Source organism: Schistocerca americana, unplaced genomic scaffold (genome assembly GCF_021461395.2).
Source record: "Schistocerca americana isolate TAMUIC-IGC-003095 unplaced genomic scaffold, iqSchAmer2.1 HiC_scaffold_47, whole genome shotgun sequence".
NCBI classification, from domain to species: domain Eukaryota; kingdom Metazoa; phylum Arthropoda; class Insecta; order Orthoptera; family Acrididae; genus Schistocerca; species Schistocerca americana.
The window spans coordinates 1,295,001-1,300,000 of NW_025726203.1; the positions used below are offsets into that span (position 1 = coordinate 1,295,001).

General features: G+C 53.7%; 1 non-coding gene across 1 annotated transcript in view; it reads left to right on the top strand.

The window, feature by feature from the left end:
- The first annotated feature begins 4,469 nt into the window (after positions 1-4,469).
- Positions 4,470-5,000, top strand: part of LOC124584144 — a 1,910-nt gene continuing 1,379 nt past the window's right edge. The window contains exon 1 of the ribosomal RNA XR_006974552.1: positions 4,470-5,000. This exon is cut by the window's right edge and continues 1,379 nt beyond it. This is a non-coding gene — a ribosomal RNA (small subunit ribosomal RNA).

Genomic DNA, 5,000 nt, shown 5'->3' on the forward strand with positions numbered 1-5,000 from the left:
GCCAACCATGCCGGCAAAACAGTATCGCCATCTATGAAAATACGGCGAAACCACATGCAATACCTCCATCTATGCGAATCTGACAACACTACGTCCGCCATGTCGAGCGCACCACAAAACACAGCGCCATCTGTAGGTCTCCCGCGGCATGACGTCCTGCAACGACGATACCGCCATCTATGAGACGCCAAGCCGACTGAGACATCGATGGGCCCACAGTGCCCATCTTTCGACCCCACCCACAAAGCCTGCGTCCTCTGTCGGCCACAGCACCCCAACGCCAGCGCCTCTGCCGCACGAAATCGTCGACCGGCAATCACTCCACCGGCGCCCCACCCCAACCGCCCAACTCGCAACTCCAGCGGATGAACGGCGGACTTTTCCCGCAGTCGCAATGTGCAATCCACCCCTATAACTTGCGTTTCATGAAGAGTTATCTCCAATATGCGACATTCCCGCTGTCCCTATACATGAGCTGCGAGCTGTACCAGTTACGAGCTAGAGACGCGATCGCGTTGCTCTCTGAGCGGTCAGCTAGGAGGCGCTCCATCCATGTCGGCACCGGTGGGCGTTGCACTCGCAGTCGCAAAAACGTACGGCAAGTATATTACTCGGAAGAGTTAATGACAGTCCAAGCCCCCCTGCGTGGGGAGAGTCTTGCTAGGCCATGACCCACCGGAAGGGCGCAGCGTCCCCCACCCCAGACATGTGACGTCACACTATCGGTATTGACGACTAGACTCATTGCTCATAATCATTTGCCATACACCGGTGGAAGCTGCCGAGACGAGTAACTACATAGCGCGCTCGCCGTGTCACTAATGTACAGAGATACAACAGTGTCGACGGGAACCACATGAAACGTATACACGGCGCTGATTAGTAATAGATAGAGCCATCAGAATACAGATAATATATACAACTGTCCGTATACATACTGAAAGACTCTGCTCACAATCACAACCACACGTCAGCCACACGCTCTTATCACGCACTACTCTCTGCCTGTAACACGCACACAGACAATATGTAAGCACCAGCATGGAACAACACCCAGTGCATCCTCTCCGCCACATTAGACAATCCACACTGTCATAACCAGACTGGGAGGTCCACTCAGAAAACAGAATATCCCACCCTCCCGACAACCACCATTGCTCAGCCAAGCCACCAACACCCACACATGTCCTACACAGGGGTGCACCCAACATCACAATACTGCCTCCTCTCACAGCACACAAACAATGGCAGGAATGAAAGACACACGTCTGCCACAAGTATGGAATGAGAGCGCCGCCTGTCATGAGCCAAAGGTGCATCCTGACGTGGCAAATCAGATGATGCCGCAGGCATCCACTTACTATAATCACAATCAACAAACCGGCCGCCCCCCCCCCCCCATTAAACCTTTCCTTACAACAATGTGTACCGTAACCTAACCTATATCGTACCGTAACCTAACCTATATCGTACCGTAACCTAACCTATGTCGTACCGTAACCTAACCTATGTCGTACCGTAACCTAACCTATGTCGTACCGTAACCTAACCTATGTCGTACCGTAACCTAACCTATGTCGTACCGTAACCTAACCTATGTCGTACCGTAACCTAACCTATGTCGTACCGTAACCTAACCTATGTCGTACCGTAACCTAACCTATGTCGTACCGTAACCTAACCTATGTCGTACCGTAACCTAACCTATGTCGTACCGTAACCTAACCTATGTCGTACCGTAACCTAACCTATGTCGTACCGTAACCTAACCTATGTCGTACCGTAACCTAACCTATGTCGTACCGTAACCTAACCTATGTCGTACCGTAACCTAACCTATGTCGTACCGTAACCTAACCTATGTCGTACCGTAACCTAACCTATGTCGTACCGTAACCTAACCTATGTCGTACCGTAACCTAACCTATGTCGTACCGTAACCTAACCTATGTCGTACCGTAACCTAACCTATGTCGTACCGTAACCTAACCTATGTCGTACCTTAACCTAACCTATGTCGTACCTTAACCTAACCTATGTCGTACCTTAACCTAACCTATATTGCGCCTTAACCTAACCTATATTGCGCCTTAACCTAACCTATATTGCGCCTCAATGTAACCTATATTGCGCCTCAATGTAACCTATATTGCGCCTCAATGTAACCTATATTGCGCCTCAATGTAACCTATATTGCGCCTCAATGTAACCTATATTGCGCCTCAATGTAACCTATATTGCGCCTCAATGTAACCTATATTGCGCCTCAATGTAACCTATATTGCGCCTCAATGTAACCTATATTGCGCCGCAATGTAACCTATATTGCGCCGCAATGTAACCTATATTGCGCCGCAATGTAACCTATATTGCGCCGCAATGTAACCTATATTGCGCCGCAATGTAACCTATATTGCGCCGCAATGTAACCTATATTGCGCCGCAATGTAACCTATATTGCGCCGCAATGTAACCTATATTGCGCCGTAACCCAACACACGTTGGGCCTTAACCCAACACACGTTGGGCCTTAACCCAACACACGTTGGGCCTTAACCCAACACACGTTGGGCCTTAACCCAACACACGTTGGGCCTTAACCCAACACACGTTGGGCCTTAACCCAACACACGTTGGGCCTTAACCCAACACACGTTGGGCCTTAACCCAACACACGTTGGGCCTTAACCCAACACACGTTGGGCCTTAACCCAACACACGTTGGGCCTTAACCCAACACATGTTGGGCCTTAACCTGCTCTGTAATTGTCATACGACGCGTTAAATTAGTGTAGTGTTGCCTAACTGCAACCCCCGCAACATAGTTTGCTACTCGCACTGCCCGGTCCGCAGTGTATCGCTTCATGTTAAACACCTTGCAGCTATACACTGTAATGTGGATGGCAGCAGGACGTACATGCTCAATGCCCTTTGCAGTTGTTCATTGGCATTTGCAGTTGTTCATTGGCATTCGCATGGCGAAGCACTTAGCCTACGCTGTGGTACGGCCTGTGTCAACTGTCCGCTGATGTTGTACGTCCAAATCACACACTGTACTGCACATTGGTCCTCATGTACTGAATGATACATCGTGGTACATGTGACCGTACAACGACTGCGCCAACAACGGCGAACCATGCGGTCCAAATGTTGTGCACTCAGCTACGTGTCGTCTCCCTATAAGAGCTGGATTGCAGTGTGGTATGCCCTGGATGGCGATCAGCATGAGCCGTCTGTTGATGTAGTGGCGCGTGTTGTCAGACGTAGTCGTCTCTTCTCACACACCGTGATAGCATGGTGCACTGCGTTCCACATCTGCGACATGCGACAGAGGCCGGTTGACAGTCGTTCGCGCAATGGACATCGCATACGTACGGGGGCCACCTTCCACGTGTTCGCGAAGCGTGCACATGTTGTTGCGTGTATGTGGGCAGACATAGTGTGTCGTGACACCTGACACAGGCATGCAACAATCGTTGAATTTGCAAATGGCGATGGACGCCTACGTTTGCTGGTGACGTTACGCAAATGAACAACTGGTAAACCGTTGTGGTGCGGTTGTTCTCGCTAGAGGTGAATCAGTGATGGCGACGATCGGTTGAGCTACCAACCGGTTGTTCCAGCGATACCCACCATGCCCACGAACGTGAATGGCATCTGGGTGTGAAGCGATACGCGGCGGTGGCTGGGTGGGACCGTCCCCGGCCGGTGAGGGGGGGCCTCCCGGCGTGCTGGCCGCGCGGTGCGTGGGCGCACGCGCTACAGCCGGCTGGTGGGGGCGGCCAGTGGCAGGCGCGCCGGCCGACGGAGGCGGCAGGCGGCGCAGCTGCGCGCCGGCGCACCCTGCACGCGGCGCCGTGCGGCCAAAGTAGGTCCTCGCGGGCCCGGTGCGAAGCGCGGTGGACATCTGCAGTGTGCTGGTCCGATTGAGGACTGTGTGCGCTGAGGATGCGCCGCCGCCCGGCGCTCGGCGCCGCGACGCCGTCTGCTGCTCGGTCGCCTCTGCGGTTCTCGCAGGTGGTTTGTATCGCAGCTGTGCGGACGTGTTGGCGCGTGCGCTGTGCTGGGAGAGTTCGCTTCGGCACCCAAGTGGGGCTTTTGTCCTTCTGTGGCGCTGGCGTTGGAGCTGCCGGTCACCGTAGGTGGCGCGTGTTGTCTCCCGCCGGCAATGCCACGACAGCACGCTCCCGGGCCTCTGTCGGCAGCGGCAAGCTCAGTTGGGAGCACGGGTGGTCGCACCTAAAGCGTCTACTCGCCAAACTCCGGGCGATTGCGCCTCTCTCGAACCCGACCAAGTACTTAGGACGGCGCTGCGCGCCGCCGGGACCTGAGAGGGTTTCGAGGTGTATGGTGCAGGGGAGCTCAGCCTCCTCCTGTTTGCAGAATAATTGAGCGGACGCTTGCGTGTTCGCGTGGGCCCCCGGGACACACTCCCGGGCGGCCGGCTGCTCAGCTCTAGTTGACGCAGCTCCCTGGTTGATCCTGCCAGTAGTCATATGCTTGTCTCAAAGATTAAGCCATGCATGTCTCAGTACAAGCCGCATTAAGGTGAAACCGCGAATGGCTCATTAAATCAGTTATGGTTCCTTAGATCGTACCCACGTTACTTGGATAACTGTGGTAATTCTAGAGCTAATACATGCAAACAGAGTCCCGACCAGAGATGGAAGGGACGCTTTTATTAGATCAAAACCAATCGGTCGGCTCGTCCGGTCCGTTTGCCTTGGTGACTCTGAATAACTTTGGGCTGATCGCACGGTCCTCGTACCGGCGACGCATCTTTCAAATGTCTGCCTTATCAACTGTCGATGGTAGGTTCTGCGCCTACCATGGTTGTAACGGGTAACGGGGAATCAGGGTTCGATTCCGGAGAGGGAGCCTGAGAAACGGCTACCACATCCAAGGAAGGCAGCAGGCGCGCAAATTACCCACTCCCGGCACGGGGAGGTAGTGACGAAAAATAACGATACGGGACTCATCCGAGGCCCCGTAATCGGAAT